This window comes from Sciurus carolinensis, chromosome 1 (genome assembly GCF_902686445.1).
Source record: "Sciurus carolinensis chromosome 1, mSciCar1.2, whole genome shotgun sequence".
Classification (NCBI taxonomy): domain Eukaryota; kingdom Metazoa; phylum Chordata; class Mammalia; order Rodentia; family Sciuridae; genus Sciurus; species Sciurus carolinensis.
In genome coordinates, this window is record NC_062213.1 from 4,952,427 (window position 1) to 4,971,928 (window position 19,502).

At 47.2% G+C, this 19,502-nt stretch overlaps 1 protein-coding gene across 1 annotated transcript in view; it reads left to right on the forward strand.

Moving 5' to 3' along the window:
* Positions 1-273: 273 nt before the first annotated feature.
* Positions 274-19,502, forward strand: part of Col22a1 (collagen type XXII alpha 1 chain) — a 235,778-nt gene continuing 216,549 nt past the window's right edge. Inside the window, exon 1 of the mRNA XM_047525428.1 lies at positions 274-633. The gene's annotated coding sequence lies outside the window, so the exon portion shown is untranslated. The remainder of the gene's footprint in view (positions 634-19,502) is intronic.

Below are 19,502 nucleotides of genomic sequence, written 5' to 3' on the forward strand. Positions count from 1 at the left end.
CTTCCATCCCTGAGCCCCCGCCCCTGGGCGCTGGGGGACCGGCTTTGCCAGCTCCCAGGGCTCCCCGCCCCGGCGCGCTCGGGTCCGCTCCCTCCAGACTCCGCCCCCGGCGCGATCAGGCCCCGCCCCTCCGGCTCCTGCCCGGGCGTCCGGCCCCGCCCCCGCCGGCCCCGCCCCCGCCGGCTCCGCCCCGCGCCCGGCGCTCTTAGCCAGGGAATCCCAGCGCTGCGCCAGTGCGCCCCGGGGAGGCTGGACAGCTTTGTTCTCAGGAGTTACAGGGCCGCTGGGGCCGCCGCGCTTCTCCCCAAAGACGTGTCTTCTCCTTTCCCTCTTTTCTGTTTCTCACACTTTCGACTCCATTTGTAAGTCCCCAGCCTTACCTTCTAACTAGACATTTAGGTATTTGTTTCAAAATTTGCTCTCTCTCTCTCTGGACCCCTGACTGGAGAAAGACTACAAGTCTTGGCTGGAGACTACTGAATGTGCTAGATTTTGGAGAGAAAGGTAGGTAGGCTGTTGACAGGAGACCCCCAGGAGGGGGCTGCCTGGAGCTGGCATCTTCTTCGGACACTGCTTCCAGGGGCTCCAGCCCAGGACAGAACTGACTGACACCTTTGAGCACCTCTCTGCCAGGTAAGGCCTGAGTTCTCTTCTCTGCCACATATGCTGTAAGTCACAGGCTTCAGTGTGCTCCTACCTTCCTGGCGACAGGGAGGGACAGTGGAGTGGGTACAGGCTGGAGAGGGTGCTCTCTCCAAATACAGATCTGTTTCCTGCTGAAGCCCTTTGGGGATGATCCCAGTCTGGAGCAGATGTGTGTGTGCCTTGCCTCATTTTCAGGGCAATACCGAATAAAGCCAGGGAGAACATACCTGTTTGATTTTCTCTGGGCAGCACCAGGATGACCCCAGTGTTAAATGCTACAGCTTGTTAGAAGTTGCTACTTCTAAAGTTGTTGTGCTAGCCTCTTCAATTTTCCAGTAAGAAAAGAGAGAAAGATGGGGGAAATGGAGGTGAAGAATATCTTCTCTTAGGTTTTGCATTGACTGTCAAAGGACTTTGCCTTCTTGAGCTAAATTTAAGTCTCTTTTTTTATCTGAGCATTTTATTGCCCCGTCCCAGCTTTCCCTGGACCACAGAGGTGTTTTTGTCTACTTTGTTTTCTCTGTGTATTGTTTTCTGTAGCAGGCCAGAACTTCTTGTCTTGTTTATGAAGCGTAACTTGCATTCAGTGTGTTTTTGGACAGTGTGCCTCATATCTCCCCATTCAAGGCCAGATGACAGGCAGACACACTTGTCAGGCATCCCTCAAGGAGGTCCTGCCTGCTGCCTGTCCCAGAAGTCTGTGGGGTCTCCCTGCTCAGAACTTTGTTGCATTCCCTTTCACCTCCTAGATCCCGAGCTGCTAGTTCTCTGTCCACACTGTTCATCTGTCTGACTCTGATGATTCATTTATACCTGTTGGAATCCTAGAAAGACCTAGTTTAGTTGAGTCTGGGAATTTTCTTTCCAGGGCTTCCGTTTTGTTAGAGTGCTTCTGTGTGAGGCGCACTGCCCAGCTGCATGCTGTGAGGTGTGGTAGAAGCTTAGCTGTCTGTCTTGGCTTCCGGTGCCAACTCTATGGTTGTATCCTACTGCCATAGATAAACCCGGGGTACTGCACAGGGAGCCTCCATTTCTCCACTTGCCAAATGGAGATGATAGGAGGAATCAAAACAGGTTAACTTTGAAGTTTTTGGTACACAAAGGCATGGAATATGTTGCAGTTTCCTCTGTCTCACAAACCTGAAGCACTGCGGATGGAAGCACCTCTGCTGCGTCCTAGATCTCCTTGTCACTCAGGTACTGAGAGGCTGCGGAAAGTCATCACTCCAGGCACTTGGGCCTCTCTTGTTAGGCAACAGGTTGAATGGGACGAGGATCTCTTTTTGTGGGGATCCATGAAGGGCTTCAGGGGTGCTACAGACACTTTAAGTGTTTGGAGCAGAAACGCATTTGTACCTACTTTTCCTGGGGTTTGTTCAAAGGGCCACCAGATATAAATTTTTACACCTACAAAATAGTCAAGTGACCCAATGGCTGATGCAGCCCACAGAGTTTTAATGCTTCACAAATATTTTAAAAACTGCATTCAGAGGAAAGAAGCCAGGATGTCTTGGAAATAGAAACCGTGACTTGTGTGGAAAGATAAATATGACCATGGGAAGATCCATGGGAAGAACATGGTGCAGAGGAGAAGACAGTAGCCTCAGTGACATGGGGTGGGAGAGGCATTCTGAATAAGAGGCAGCTGATCTGTCTTTTGGATTATTGGGTGGCATATTCCATTTCAGTTGAAAGAAGTGTCCAGAAACAAGAGGAAAAGACTTATTGGGTAGTGAGTCCACCATGAGGGGAGGTATTCAAACAGGTTGGATGTCCATTTACAGGGCTGTGGGAGGACTGGTCTGAACCTGAGTACCTGGACCAGGTGAGCTTTTAAGGTCTCTTCCTAGTCTGAGATCCTGTCATTCCTAAGTATTTCCTTTCAGCCCTAGAAGGCCCCTCCTGCCTGCCTCTCTTCCTCCAAAACTGTGCTGGTTCTTAGGCTGTGGAGTTACTGTGAACCAGGACTGAATGACATGTGTGCTGTTCCTATCTCAGTGTTAGAAACAAAGACCAGAGAGTTTGAATCATTTTCCAAGGACAGGTAGAGGGAAGGGAGAGGGAGAAGGACTCAAACATGATTTTCATGTCAACAAAAGACTTTGTCTTCATGCTTGGAAACTTCTCCTCAAAAAATAAATAAATAAATGAATAAATAAAAAAGGGCAACATTATTGATGTACAGCTCCCAAGGAGGAGCAGAAAATGAGAAGGCCCTGCAGGAAATTCTCAGGGCAACAAGGTTCCTGGGGATTTTACCAATCCTCCACCCAAGAAATGATCACATACTGAGTTGCCCCACAAAAATAGCTGCAAAGGCTGGGGAGATGGGAACAGTGCAGTTCCCCACTTTACACATGAGGACCCAGAGCTAAAGAGCAAGAGTGACTCACCTGGTTTGTGTGTAGAGGTGGAACTAAGTCTCCAACTCTCTTGAGCAGGCCGGGCAGGAGGCTTGGCCCTTTGGTCTTCCTACCCAGACTTGTCATCACTGTGTGTGTGTGTTTGTGTGTGTGTGTGTGTGTGTTTGTATGGGTATGTTGGGAGGCAAAATTAGTGTCTGAGGCCAGGTGGCCACACTGACATCTCCTCTTGCACTCTACCTGGGGTCAGGGCAGGGTTCACGGAACCAGTGACTGAGTGACTAAATGACCAGCAGAATGGAGATGGAATGAGTGGATGATATGGGATTCTCGTTCCTTGGCTTTGTTACTTAGCAAAATCAGACTTGAGTTTGGGTTTTAATAAGTAGCTTTCTAGATTGCTTCTCAACATTCCTGTGAGTGGATGATCGCCATGTGCTGACCATTCCCTTCTTGCAGCTGCCATGAACATCTGTGCTACATGGTTTCCCACTGGGCCGTCATGTGCCTCAGCCGACTCCCAAGGAGTAGGATTCCTGGGTCAGAAGACATGGTCTCTGTACTGGTTCTCAAGAGGTATTAGGACTAAGCATGCATGAGAGTCTAAAAACTGGGGTGGCCTTGTGGTACAAAGGCAAGTCCTGGCAGACACTCAGGGAATGTGTCCACCTGCCAGCCGTGGTCCTGGGGATTCTTTGCTGGAAGCCAGGCACAGGCCTTCTGTGGCCCACCCTTCCTAACCCTAACCCTGCCTCAACTTGTATGCTCCCAGTTACTGGGAGCTTATTACTTCCAGCTAACTGATGGGTTGACGGCTTCTGGCAGAGATGAGAATATCTTTTAGTCTTTTTTTTGGTTCATAATAAATATTTGAAAAAATGAAGCCAGAATTTACACTGTCTTTTGTTTGAAGTATTTCTAAGGAGAGGCCTTTCTTCAACAACATTGGCAGGTTCAGGTCTGTGGTGGCTGACCTCGACTGCCTGGTGGTCATTGCTAAGGGTCTAATCTACTCTCCATGTCCTAAAGATGAGAACAGGCAGGCCAGTGACAACAACAAAGTAAGTGAAAAGTGGGTATAAAGTAGTTGCACTAAGGATTTCAGTTAAGGTGAATAAGTTGTAGAGATCTGCTGTCCGACATTGTGCCTAGATATATAATGCTATGTCGTATACTTAATTGTCTGTTAAGAAAGTAGGTCTACATTGTGTACAACCAGAAGAATGAGAAGTTATACTCCATTTATGTATGATGTGTCAAAAATGCTTTTTATTGTCATGTATAACTAATTAGAACAAACAAAAAATTTGAAAAAAGAAAGTAGGTCTCATATTGACTGTTCTTACCACAATAAAACACAGTGAAAATAAAACAGAACCACAGATGTTATGGTGATTAATCCAGGGACCACCCACAAAGGCTTTGCACTCATAGCTGCTTTCATGGGCTCATTGGGCCGAGGACTTGAGGTGTCCACCAGCCTCCTCAGCTGAAGTATGAGTCCTCTCATGCCCTCCCTGGGACTTGCCTGCCTGTGGTGCAGGTCTGGACATGGAGTTAAGACTCCTCCTCTTATCACATAAAAAGTCTCCCCTGCATTTCCATCTGTTGGTCCTTATTTCTTCCTTTTGGGTGTACTTAGAATAAACTGAATCCTTCTCCCATGGCATCTTTTGACCTCTGCAAAAACAAAAATAAGGTGCTTCTTGATGCTGTCTGCAACTGTGTGCCAGTCAGTGCCAGAACTGAGATTCAAACTCACGACTTAGCATAGTCTTGCTCTTAACATTCTGGACTGCCTTAAATGTAAATGTATATAATGCATATAAATGAATATAAGGCAAATATATATGATTCATATAAAGGTAAACATATGATTCATATAAAAAGGTGAATATAGCTGTTGGACATTTTTTCTTTTTAAAAACCGTTCCTTGTTAGAGTGCTTTAAATTATAAAAATAATAATGACACATTGTAACAAGTGCATTAATCTCAGCAACCTCCTGCAGTCTGATCCTTCAAGTGAATCAGTAGCTACATTCCAGCAAATAGCCTTTCACAACTTTATCTAGAGCCAAACATGCACATCAGTCAAAATGTAGCATTCGAACATTTGGGAACAATGACTGACAAATACTAAACATGTGTTTATCTAGCATCCAGTCTCGTGTAGGTGGCACTCCATGAATCACTGCCAGGTGAAGTGTAGGAAGGATTTTGTTTTGCCTGGTCTGCAGCTTGCTGCGAGCCCACCGGGAGCGGAGCTGTCTCCTGCCATCATCAGAGGCACCGATGGACGGAATGAGGCATGGCATGGCATGTTCCCAGGACTCTGGAGAAACAGCCAACTGTGACAGATCCTGGCTTTATGTGCCTCCCACCATCCCATGCCTGGCGAGACCTGTGTGATCAAGGGCTGCCTTCACATGAGGGAGGCAGGGGTCTGCTTTTGTCCCCAGGAAATGAGCTCCTGTAGTTCATAAGTTCTGTATTACCTAGCTCTGAACCACCCATGCCTGCACAGTGCTGGGTACAGTAGGAACTCAGTCCATATCTGCAGAACAAAGTAGTTTTAAAATGGGGATAAAAAATGCTTCTCAAGGAATCAAAATCCATGCAAAACTCCTGATATATAGTAGGTGTTAGAGTAGTAGACCACAATTTCATTTAAATCACAGCTAAATGAGAAAATGAAATATTGAAGCTGGAAAAGTCATGCTGATATTTACCATGCCCAGGATAGCACCCACACTTAGGCATTTCCAGGGGATGCTCGCCCTTCCTGGCCTCCCAGCTCCGGCCCCCAGAGGGCTGTCTGCTCACGGGCAGTTCTGGGCAATGCCTCCATTTAGCCCAGGGGCCTGGATCCATGAACTGGGTTGTGTTAGTGGTCATAAGGGCAGACTAGGTCTGAATTTGGCACCTTTATTTATTTATTTATTTATTTATTTATTTATTTATTTTTTACTAGCTATGTGTTTTCTAGAAATGTTTAGAGCATATCTGGGCTGGAGTACAGGGAAAGGTCTTCGAAAACAAGATCAGTGTCATCCTAGGGCCCGGGAATTTCTGGTCAGTAAACAAATATGGTATCCTTGTCAGGTCAGTATTTATCAAAGCCACAGACTCCTGTAGGAAATGGGCTGTTGAATCCTACCCTGTGATGGCTCTTGGTCTCCCTGTTGGGTACATTCACAAGTCTTGTCCCTGGGAAGAGAGCTCACCCTGCAGCCCTCTGTTCTTGGTCCTTCTGGGTGCAGGCTGGATATCTGCGTGCTCACACCTGCCAGTGACAGGGTCCTAGGGGGAGTTGAGGCAACTTCTTGGAAAAGCCTCCTCATCCCATCCCCCACCTGCCTGTGACTAGGCAAAGAGAGTAACTCTTGTGCCATGTGCTTGCTCTGTTCTCAGAAAGTAGAAGCTTCAAGACTGTTTATATATATATATATATATATTAGAAAAAATGAGAGTTCCCCACTAAGCTAGACACTTAGACAGAGCTCAGATACTCAACTCATTGATTCATTTCTCTCTCTTACTCTGTTCATGGAGCATCTGTTCCATGCCCTTCACTGTTCTGGGCACTGAGAAAGAGAGACAGAGTCATGATCCCCAAGTGTAAAAAGCTGAGTGGAGAACATAGGCCAACACGCAGGGAACTTCAGAGGTCTCCTGTGGGTGCTAAAAGCGCATCTGGGGAGCCGGAGGAGACAGCCCGCACCATGGCACACTCCTTACCTAGGCAATTCGTGAAGGCTTCACTGTCAGAAGACACATAAACCGGGGTTTGAAGAGTGGGCAGGAGTCCGCCTGGCAAGGAAAAGACATCATCTCCTAGGTGATAGCAGAGACAGTGTGAAGGATCGAGCAGGATTTAGGAGGAGAGAGTACTGGTCTGAGAGGAAAAGAGAGAGTTCTTTGGGGTTGAAAACTAGGTTCATGAGGTGGGGTATGATTCTGTGAACCTGGAAGAGAAGGTTGGCATCAGGTTGAAAAAGGTTTGGAGGGTCCAGAGAAGGTTTTAAGCTGGAAAAATGATATTAACAGACCTATTTTGTCCAATTATGTCTACACTTAGGGTGGGCAGGTCCCTTTACAAATGCAGAATGCAGTAAACAAGGAATTTATGATCTGCTACAGAGGTGGGCCTCTCACTCTGGGAAGGGAACCTGTCCCTGGAGGTTGTGTGCTGGACGGCAGAGCTAGAAGTGTGGGTTAGAGTCCACAGGGTCACTTAAGGCGGGGACACCAAACAGCCTGATCCCCCGCGGGCTGCCTGGTGAGAAGCAGAACTCTGCATTAGGAAAAGGGCCTCCTGCTTGTCTGAGCGTGGCCCCTGGTCTTTCCTTCAACTGTCTGGTCTAAGGAGAGTGAACATCCCTGAAACACCTTCCTGTTCCCTCGTGCTAGAATTCTGAGAGGCTCTTAGTGGCTTGCAAATTCCTGGTCCCTAGGGACATGCAAATTTAAGTGAGTGACATAAGAGGAACAGAGAGGATTCAGGCATGGGTTGATCGAAAGTGGTGGGGCAGCCTGTGTGGTTCTCCAGTGGAATCGTACTGTGGAAAGTTCTGTGAGCTGCACTTAGTACTGAAAAGGATTCTCTGGTCATGACAGCTTCCTTCCACTGAGTGCCTGGAGTTCATCCTCTGACTGTCCATCATCTAGTTAGCTGGCTAGCCATATTTTTATGTCTTCCAGTCACTGAGCAAGGGAATCTAATCTAAGCAACAGAGGTATGTCAGCCTCCCTTTTTACAGATGAGGCAACTGACGCTGTGTGGCAGACCTGCTGTGCTCACACACAATAAGAGGGTGTGATAGAGGCAGGAACCAAACCAACATCCATGTGGCCCATGGGAACCTGTGGCTCTCATGCCCCAGGGGAGGCACTATGGCCTTCTCGCTGTCCCCCAGAAAAGGGGGAACCTCCAAAGCAGTGTGGCTGCTGGAGCACTATTTATATTTATATGGGGCACATATTTATATTTATATGTTGCTTCATCAGAATAGACACTCTCGAAATAAATTAAACAGAAACACCCTTCTGTGTCCTCAAGGCCTGGTAATCTGAGAGTCTCCTGTGAAATGAACTGAGACAGTGTGCTTAGGGAGAGGGGGAGAAGAAGAAAAACTGGGAAGAATTCCATCCTGAAAGTGTGAAAGACACAGAATGGGGTCATGGCAGCTCTAAGATGTCATTCATTTCTGAAGAAATGAATGAAGCAGTACAGAGCCAGTCACGGGTTCTGGCAGGGATGGGTGGGGCGGTCAGGAGGCCCACCCTCCTGTCTGTGTGCCCTGGCCCCATGGCCTGGAAGGGCGCAGGGAGTGTATCTGCTTGGGTTTGAAGTCAGCCCTTGGAGAGGGAGCTGGAACAGGGCAGTTCTGGAGAGCGTATCTAAACAGTTGTCAGGGTGAAATGGAGTAGAAGGAAGGAGAGCCGAGATAGGGATTCCTGGGAGAGCGTGGAGCTTCCCAGACTGGGGCGCTGTCCCCACTTCCTGTTTTAGGGATCCAGGTGGTGGCTGTCCGATGAGCTTGCTCACCGTGGAACCCCCACTTGGGAGGGCACCTGCCGCTATAATGATGCCTGGCACGCAGTCTGGGGCTCAATAAATGCTTGTGGAAGTAATTGATCAATGACTCCAAAGAAATCACAGAGAATAATGAAGAAGTGGGTGTTGGCTTCAAAAAGCGGATGTGCCTTTCATGTCCCTTGGAGCCCAGCTTAAGAAACCTTCCTTGTTTCAGTAACAGGCAGATGTGGGTTGTGTTTCACTTATGGTTTCTAGCAACTGGGGGAGAAGCAGAACTAGCATCCAGCCTCTTCTTGGAGAAGCGGTAAAAAGGAAAATAACCAAGAGAGAATGGTTTTGAATTCCGTAGCACAAGGCAGAGGCTTAGGAAAAAGCGTTTCTCACCCTATCTCATTTTTGTCTCTTCCTTCCATCAAATTTATCAGTCCACTTTTGGCAGTCAAGGACTTGAGCTGATGCTGTTTAAATTGTTGGGGTGTCTGGATGGAGAGGAGGTGGACCGAAGCACGTTGTTCCTCCTTGGCAGGAGCAAACACTGCCCCATTCCAGGCACTACACCAAGTACCTCCACCTTACAGGTGACAGTCAGATGGAAAGGACAAAGACTTTGGGAACCTTTGCCCTGGCCTGGCCAGTTCTCTCATTGGTCACATTCCTTAACTTTGCTGAACTTGAGGCCACTTAACTGTGGTGACTACGTTCCATCTTCACCTGAAGAGACAAAGCAACCCCTGCAACCACCACCCTCTGGCTTCTGTTGGTGTGGTAGGTTCACTCTTCCTGCTACTCCACAGTCCGTCTGTTGGATCAGTCTCCATTTTTATTTATGTACTCATTCAGCATGTAATAGGGGTCCCCTCTCTGCCAGTGCTGAGTGTCAGGGTCCCTAGTAAGTAAGGCCTCTTCTATTCATCAGGAAACTTACCTCCCAAAGGCAAAGAATAACTGAGGCTCACAGGCAGAATTACCAAGGGTATTAATGACACATGAATCTGTTAACCAGTTAGCACTGGCTGGATGCTCAGATGTGCACTGCAAAACCATCCCTGGACTTTCAGGGCTGACCTCCTCTTCTTGTATTCTGTGCTGTATCCAGCAATCCACTTAAAGGTCCCAACATATTCCGATCTTACTTACACAGAAACTGGCTATAAGTGTGTGTATTTGCTGTACTTGTGAGCTGCATAGTGTGAGGTGGCAGGGAATGGCTTTGGTGTTTCTGGGACTTACTTTACAATTGGACAATACGATGTATGAAAATAGGAGAGGGCAGAGGGAGGATGGGGAGGAGAGGGAAGAGAGAAGAGGAAGGCCACTGGAGGTTCACGAGTGCAAACAGCTCTTCAACCCTTCTGTGTCTTCAGCACACAGTTCATGCTGGACTCGAAGCTGGGTGAAGAAAGTGGCCAGGAGAGATGGAAGTGACCTGTCGAGTTTTGTATTTTTAAAGATCACACTGCCTACTTGCAGAGGATCTACTGAAGGGCAAAGCCAGAGAGCCAGCAAGAAGAGCAGTTAGGTTGCTGCACCCCTCTGGGCAAGAGGGAGCAGCAGCCAGCTGTGGGCCTGCAGGTGTGGATAAGAGGAAGTGCTGGTGGATCTGTACTGGGGAGGAAATGCTGATGGCGTTGGGGAGGGTTACGGGAAGAGAAGCATCAAGTGTGTGGGGAATGTTGGTCCCGATTCCAGGACCTCTGGGAAGTTGAAGCAAGATCATCTGCTTGCAGGCAGTTCATCCTGAGAGATTTTTTTTTAAGAGGGAGGATCTCCCAGTTTTTTCTCTTGAATATTGCCATTGATTCATCCTTATGCTCATGAGTATATCCAAGGGGCTGTCAGGGTCTCCCTTTCTGGGGAAGGTGCTGGGGTATGGATGGCACAGGAGCTCAGCCTCTCTGGGAATGAGTTGGATCACGTGCACTCAGAGCAGGAGACAGGGGCTGCAGCTCTGAGTTTTGTCCTTCTGCCTGGCTGCTACCTGCTGAGATGATCCTGTCCCCCAATTCGTATGTTGAAGCTTAAATCCCAAAGAAATGGTATTTGGAGGTGAGGTCTTTGGAGGTGCAGGCTCATCAGCATTTGCATCAGGATCTTCTTGCATACCATTAGTGTTCTTATAAAAGAGGCCCAAGACACCCCACGCCCTTTCTGCTGAGGATGGTGAGAAGAAGCCCTCTAGGAATCAGGCAGTGGCCATCACCAGACACCCAATCTGCTGATGCCCAGATCTTGAACTTCCAGTCTCCAGAACTGTGATAACTAGATCTCTGTTTATGAGCCACTCAGTCCAGCCTTAGTCTGTTGCAGTAACCTGGACACAGAAAGACGCTGTCACTAGTTCAGCTGTGTTTTCAGAATAAAGTCAGAGTTTCTTATTCTAAAACCTGCTCAAGCTGTGAACTTGAATTAAAGGGAAACCATTCATTAATTTATTTACTGAATTTTGACTAGGCACATATTCTGTGGGCAGATGAGCTGGGCAGTGGGGACACTGCTTACCCTCAGGAACCGCCCAAGGACCCCGTTCATTAAGATACTCAGCACAGCACAGGGAAGGAGAGAGGGACCACAGCGATGCTCCTCCTCCTGGGTTCACATCTCCCCCTGTGGTACACTGGCCGTGGAGCCTCTCAATGGTCCAGCCTTGGGAGTCTTCCCTTCCTCTGCTGTAGGACCTGGTGGCACAGCCCTGGAGATGACCCCTGTGCACTCTGCCCTTTTTTAAATTGAACTTTTGTGTATACTTGGAATCTCACTTTACAAGTCAATGTTCTGTTTGTCGATTATATTATTGCATTATTATCATGTTTATAAATACAGAATAAAATAAAATAAAACAAGGAGGGGGTGATCCTAGCTCCCATGCAGTGATTGACAAGGCCATTGAGTGAGGCAACCCAGGTGCCTTATCTGGGGCTGGGGACCTGCGGGAAGAGTTGCTGAGTGGACTTCGAGTCTCTCAGTCACTGCTTTCCCTCTGCTTCTTTGAGGGCTTAGGGTGCCATTTTATCATTTGTTTTCCTTTTGCTTGTTTTTTTCCCCTCATTCTTCAGTTTCCCCCTTTGCCTTCCTGCAGATTCATTGATAATTTTTATAATTACATTTTGATCTATTATGAAAACATATTGATGACTTTGACTACACCTCCTTGTATAGTTTCTTTAGTGATTGCTCTGGGTGTTGCCAGATCCGTGGACGATATCGCAGACTAGGTACAGGCACTTCACCTCTTTGAGGGTAGAAACCCTTCTTTCATTTAGGTTCCTTTACCCTCCTCCCCTTTGAAATACCAGTGACACCTCTAGAATTTCCTCTGCACATGCTGAGCACGCTTCTGGATGGTAGTCTTATATATGGCCCAGTCAACCCATGCCTCTGGTCTTCTCCCTTCCTAAACCCCAGCCTCTTTTCTTGGATCACTTCCTTTCTGTTTAGGGAACTTGCTCTGGCAATTCTTTAAGGGTAAGTCTGCAAATGCCAAATTCTCATCATTTCCTTGCTCTCAGATTGTCTTTAGTTCCCTTCTATTCCTGAGGGATGTGTTTGCTGGATGTAAAATTACAGGCTAAAAGTTCTTTTCCTTTAGCATTTGAAAAATGTGACTTTCCCCGTGGATCCTCTGGTTTTAAGGGAGAAATCTGCTGTTCATGTTACTTTTCCTCCACAGAGAATGCTTCACTTCTCTCTGGAATCCTTTAAAAGTTTTATTTGGGTTTAGTTTTCAGTTTTATTATGATATGTTTTGATATGGTTCTCTTTGGGTTTATTCTTCTTGGGGAAAAACAGAATAGCTCCTAAGATCTCAGAAAATTTGGGGGTTTCTCACTCCTTATTTCTTTAATATATTTTTTCAGTCATGCTCCCTCCTGTCTTTCAGGGACTCCCATGGTATGAGCATCAGGTGCTTTGTTTTTGTGTCCTAGATTCCTGAGGTTCTGCTCACTTTTTCCCAATTTTCTTGCTGCTGTTCAGGTTGGGTAAGTTCTGTTGCTGTTTTCCAGTCTGCTGATTCTTTACTCCATCCCCTTGTTTCTTATCTACTATGATCAGAGGTTGCTAAATGATGGTTATTGTATTTTTTAGCTCTTTATTTCCCTTTTGCTACTTTTTTATATCTTCTATTTCTTTGCTGAGAGTTTCTATTTTCCATTTATTCCATGAGTGTTTGTTGTTGCCCATTGAGGCATTTTTGTGACTACTGCTTTTGAGATACTTATTAGACAATTTGAGTTACTTCAAAGTTGGAATCAGTTCACTGGACTTTCCTGTTCAAGTTTGAATTCTTAGTTCTACAAAGAACTAAAGAGTCATAATGCAATTGTATCATCAACACTTCCAGTTTTATCTTGTAACTCTATAAAGCCCATTGAATTTGATTGTTTAGCAGACAGCCAAAAAGGATGACCCAAGTGGGAGTAAATGTTCAGCTCTTTTTTTGAACCTTGCGATAACACCTTAGCAACTCAGTTTTTTTTTTTTAAGGTAAATGTATACCGCACAGAATTCCACACCATAAAAATCACTGGAAAATATTGCATCAGGGAAAAAAAACTGAAAACTCACTCACATCACTAAGTATAGTAATTGGAAGTGGAGCTGAGACTAGTATCAGAGATGGGTCTTTTTTCCTTCTTCCAGTTCCTGCCTGAACCGATACCCCCCAGGCTCCATCTTCTCACCTTTTGCACTTTGTCTAGGAGTAGCTTTATCCTCAGCTTTTCTTCTCTAGATTCAATTGCCCATCTTTCTTGGATCTCTCCTTCTGACTGTCTTATGAGCATCTCAGACTCACCTCAGTAGATCCAGCCTGAACTCACCATTCCTTCCAACCCTTGCTGACTGGCTCCCAGCTGCTCAAACTGGAACTCTGGGCTTCCTTCTGGATGCTCTTCTCCTCCTGCCCCCATCTCCCTGCCAGTCACCTGACATCATGGAATCCACAGCTGGACCATTTCACCCATGGTGGTCTTAGGGAAGGTGGTTGGCACTTCTTTTTGGCTGATGCCCTGATCTCCTCCTTGGTCTTTCCAATCCATCAGATCTCATCAGTAGATGCCTTTTCCATTCCTGCAAACATCCGCTGGCCCCAGGGGGTCTCTAAGCAAAGCCTGAACCCTTGCTCTGGGTCAGCGCACAAGTTTCTAGGTTTCCTTTGTTAACCTTCCTTCCTCACCCTTGAATGCCTTCCTCCCACAGATTCCTATCTCTGCCCCAGCCTGAACTTCCGTCTTCCCTTCATCCCCTCCTCCAAACTCCCTTGCTTCCGTTCACCACCAAGCAGTGAGGATGGTAGGTAGGCTCTTCCTGGTGAAGCAGTGCTCTTCCTCCTGCTGGCTGCCACACACCCTCCCAGGCTCGGCTGAGATAGCACCTTCTCCAGGAAGCCTTCCCTGACTGCCCAGTCTGAGTCAGGCGTTGTGCTCTCATCTCCCATGCCTCTGTGTCCTCCTCTCTATTAAAAGCACTGACCACATGGACATAGACATATCTCCTGCTTATCTGTCTCCACCACTGGCCTGCAAGATCCTTGGACACAGTGTACTGTGGAATGCTGGACATGCATTTAGGGCTTGGTTGAGTGACAGTGAAGTGCCTGCACCCCTGCACAGTCAACGTGGACTGAGTTCTCTGAGTAGCCAATTATGACAGTGATGGCAGCCCTTTACCTTGTTAAAATGATTGCGCCCATTGTCTCACGTACTCTGCTCCATGGATATCTGAAGTAAGGGATGTTGCTCCCAGTTTACGCGTGAGGAATCGGAAATTAAAAATGACAAGCCCTCAGTGAACTCTATAATTACACCCAGCATTTTATCCCCCTTCGTATGCATGGAAGGTCTGAGACCCAGAGAAGCTAAGGGCCTTTCCCTGGTCTGCACGGCTACTGTGTGGCAGCTGGGAATTGAAGCTCAGGGTTCTGACTTGAAAGCTTAATCATTGTGCTGGTTGCCCCAAGAGAAGCAAATGGTGATAGTGATAACATCTGGCCTGGCATGAAGAAAGCCCTGTGTGTGGGTGCTGACCCAAGAGTCCATAATGCAAGTCACACAGGGCCGAGTTCTGAATCTGGGAGGCAGGGTCTCCAGTGAGCCTGCTGGACCTCAGGCAGCTCCACTGAGACAGAAGCCGCCCTCTTTGACCTGCAAGTGCAGTTGACCTTGCAGACAGCTCAGTAGGGTTTGCAGAGGCTCAGAGCTGGGCCCTGGTAGACAGGCAGACACAGCTCAGTGGCCTGGCCACAGCCGCACCATGCTTTTATGTCCCAACGGGATTCCTGCCCGAAACACAGCCCATCGCCCAGCAACACAGCAGCGTGTCCTGTCCACAGCCCCCATGCTCCATGGGCAGAAGCCAGCCCTCCGAGTCAGACAGAGCTCGGATTCTGCCCAGGCTGCCCTAGCCGTGTGCACAATCTCATTTTCTCTCTCTAAATTGCTTTCTGCTTAGAGTTTGTCCTGCCCCCTCCTCTGGGTCCCTGAATAAGGAATGCTGGTTACTATGGCAATGGGCTGGCTAGGGGAAGGAACTCAGCTCAGTAAATTAATTGCTGGACTTTTGGGGACTAATGGCAGAGCTCTGCCTCCCAGGGGCAGGGGTGTGGCCTACGTCATGCCAGGTTGGCAGCTAACCCTGGACACAGCTCAGCGCAGGGTGAGAGGGAGACAGTACAGGGGTGCTCGCTGCTCCTGGGGCTGCAACCCTGCTGGGAGGTGGGGTAAGAGCTGCCACTCATCTCACATTTACTGCACACCTTCTCTGTGGCTGGATCCCTGCTGCATGCTTTGCAGAGTCATCTCCTGTGTCTCTCACACCCCTTCCCCCAGGGAGCAGAGATCATCCCCTTCCTGTGGGTAGGGGAACCAAGCACTGGACCTGCTCCTGAAGTCATTGAGGGTTCCACCTGGCCTGCTCCTCCAGTGGGAATTTTCCTAGTGGGCAGAGGCAGTTTTCTTCTTTACAATGGCTTCTGGAAGATGGGAGCAGAGGGAACACTTCCTAAAGCCAGCACTGTCCTAATATATCCTTAGTGAAATGTTAGCAAGTCAATCCACAGGGCATTAAAAGAACTTACAGCATGGGCAGGTGGGATTTATTCCAGGTGTGCAAGGTTGGTTCAACACCCCCAGAGCAGACTCTGCAAGCCGGCACACACAGACTCGAGACGGACATTCTCTTCCCCAGATCCTGCATTTCTCCTGCAGCCTGGTCCTCTCCCCTGTGATCAGGTGCTGTGTACATGAATTGGTGATTAGATCCTCTGCTCCCTCCTTCCTGTTTCTTTGCTTAAGACCTACATATTCAGAGATTTAGCCGTCCAGAGAAGCAAGGCTGCCGAGTGATTGTGAGTGTGTGCCTGAGCTCATGCTACCTGGGTTGACTCCTGCCTGCCCTGTGTGGGGTCATGGGAAGGTTGCTGAAGCCCTTTGTTCCTCAGTTCTTACTCTTTAAAATGGGACTAACAATGCCTACTGTTAAGATTCATGTGTCATTGAGTATAAACCCCTTAGAATTCTTCCTGACACTTAGGAAGCACATGATATGTATTAATAGTTGGTGGTGGGAAGGATGTGGGCTTTTGGTATCACTGGGGTCAGATGCAAGTGCAGCACAGTCATGACTTCTGGTGGACACTTAGGGAAGTTGTCCATGCTCCCAGGTCCCTGGGTTCATCATTGGTAGTGTGGGGATGACAGTACTGATCTTCAAGTTTGCGTGACTCTAGAGGGGTTGTGTACAAGGCCCCTCCCCAACCTTTGCCCTGGAGAACCGAGAATCACGACTGCAACTCAACAGACATGTGCTGTCCCCAGACTGGTCAACAGCCCAGGCCAGGGTGGAGTGGAATTTAGCACAGACTCACCGATTATCAGGCAGTGGTCAGTTCTGAGATGGTGAGGCCCAGCCAGGGGAGTTTCTAAGACGGAAGAGTGCAGTCTATGTCCGAGAGACTCCCTAGCACTGCCAAACTTTGCAGTATGGACACTGGGTTCCAGGAAGGTTGGAAACTGACTTTAGGTCCAACTCTGACTACATTAGTGATGTGTTCGTGGGAGTGGCTGAGGCCTTGAGCAAAGGGCTGGCCATGCTGTTTTATCATCCAGTCCATATCACTGTCCCTATGAGATGGGTGCTCTTGTTACCTCCACTTTATAGGTGAGGAAAGGGAGCACAGAGTGGATAAGTCACTCTCTGATATCAGAGCCAGGGTCTAGGCAGGATCTGTACACCAGCCCCCTGACCTGAGAGTCTCTGCTCCTATGCACGGGTGAGCTCTAACCCATGTCCACAGGTGATGGTCACTGCAGCTCTCACGGCTGATTGGGACAATGGGCCCGTCGCGGGTTGTGTGTGCTGCCCCACGCAGCATGGCTGGAGCAGACAGTCCCAGCCTAGGTGAGGGGTGCTCTTGGGCTAATGGAGAACGTGCCATGACCTCCTTGATCAGGTCAGGGGCTCTGTCTTCAGTGAACAGAGGAGCTGCTGGAGACTCTATCTTCTTTGCTAGCCTCTCTCCAAGGAAAGAAGGTGGAGAACTTATTATCCCTTCCCTCTGGGGCTGCCCATGCTGAAACCTGAACAAACACTTGGTAGAAGGCAGGTGGAAAGGAAGAGAGGTGGGGGCGTTGCCAGAAGGGAACACTCTGTTCTGAATATTCACAGGTCCTCTATTCCCTTCAACCCTCAAACTGGTCTGCAGCCACTTCCTGTCTCTGCTGTGACAAGCACCACAAACTTAGTGACTTCAAACAACATGCTTTTGTTATATTAAATTTATGAGGGTCAGAAGTCCCTCCTGGGTCTCCTTGGGATAAAATCAAGATGTGGGCAAAACTGCGATCCTCCAGGAGTCTCTAGGAGAGACCTCTTTCCTTGTCTTTCCAGCTCTGAGAACCTGCATTCTTGAGCTCCATGCTTAAACCAGTGGTGGCCAGCCACGTCTTTCTCTGGTTCTTAGTTAACCTCCTCTTTCCACTGAGAAGAACCCTATGATTGCATTGAGCTAGCCAGAAAGTCCAGGTCAATCTCCATAGTTCACTTTCAGCTGATTATCAAACTGATTTCATTTGTAACTGTAATTCTTGCTTGCCATATAATACAACATATTCAGAAGGATTGCATGATGAAACTCTTTATTCTCATTATAGTTATATATTTATGTTGTATATCTATTACACATATATAACATTAAATTTTCCATTTTAAATGCACAGTTCAGTGGCATTAGTTACACCCACATGTCATGCAACTGTGACCACTTTCTGTTCCTAGACCTTCTCCACCACCCCAGACAGAAAGTCTGTCAACTATTAAGCAATAGCCCGAGCTGTCTTTCCATTTATTTAGCTCATCTTTAGCTTCTTTCAGCAATGTTTTGTAGTTTTCAGCATACAAGTCTTATGCTTCATTGGTTACATTTATTCCTAAGTATTTCATCGTTTGAGGCTATCATAAAACTTCCTTTTCAGCTTGTTCATTGCTGACATGGAGAAGTGCAACCAGTTTTTGGGTGCTGTCTTTGTTCCTTGCAACTTTGATGAATTTATTTGTCTAGCAGGTTTTGGTGGGTTCTTTAGGGTTTTGTGCATATACGATCATGTCATCTTCAGATAATTTTACCTCTTCTTTCCCGGGTTGGGTGCCTTTTATTTCTTTTTCTTAGCTAATTGCTTTGACAAAATACTATGAATAGAGTGGTAAAAGCAGGTGTCCTTGTCTTGTTCCTGACCTTAGGGGAAAAGCTTTAGTTTTTTCACCACTGAGTTTTGTGTTAGCTGTGGGATTTTCAGATACAGGCTTCATACTCCTGAGGAATTTCCCTTAGAAATTCCTCATTTATGAAGTGATTTTTGTTGTGAAATGTCATTGGCTTTTGTCAAATGCTTTTTCTGCTTCAGCTGGTGTTTCCATGTGTTTCTTCTTTCCTTCGTCATATTGCCGTGGTATTGTACATCAATTGGTGTGTTGAACCAGCCTTTCAGTCCTGGGGTAGATTCCTTTCGGTCATGGTATCTGATATTTTTAATATGCTGCTCAAATTCACCTGCTCATCTTTTTGCTAAGTAGTTTCACATCTATGTTCATAAGAGGTATTAATCTGTAGTTTTTCTCATTTTTGTGTATAGAAGAAGATATATGATAAGATTCCTCTAAAAACTTGGGGAGTACAATCAATATAAATCTCAGTTTTTATATTCAAGGAAATTATCAATTTTCTTGAGCTTCATAATTTTAAAAAATGTGGAAAAATGATAAATACTATTATTTTATACCCCATGTCCACCATCTGTCTTAATTCCCCAAATGTGGTGGCTCAGAAGTTGCTGCTATTTGGATTCATTGGAAAATACAGAAAGGGTATGAGTTCTGCCCAGAAGAGCCTGGATTTGGGTCTCAGTCCCTCCTCTAGTCCACAGTGACCTGGGAAAGATAAATGTCTTCCCTCATCTCAATCACTTCCTTTTCCAATGGGAATGATGATACCTGACCCGGAGAGTCATGTGAAATCAGGTAGCAGTTAGATAGCCTGGCACATACAGTAGCTAGTCCTTTATTGTCGTAGCTCTCCAATGATGTCTACGTCCATCTAATGACTGAGTCCTAGCCACCACAAGATGAGAAGATGATTTGACAGCATCAGATGCTATCCATTCATAAATCTAATGCTTACTGAGGTGCCCACTACCAGCTGGAAACGATCCCAGATGCTGGGCAATGGCATGAGCAAGACAGGCAGGTCCTGCATTCACACAGTGTTGAGGGATGAGAAGGAGGGAAGCCAGCTCCGACTTGCTAAGGTTCCATGTCTGTCCTCACCCTGGGCCTCTGATCTTTGGCCCTGGAACTCTGACTGCCCTCACACAGTCCACTGGGGACAGTGCCTTTCTTCTCGTTCCTGCGGCTGCCTCCTGCCACTCTTGAGTATTCTGACTCTTTCTCCTGGTGCTCTTGTAA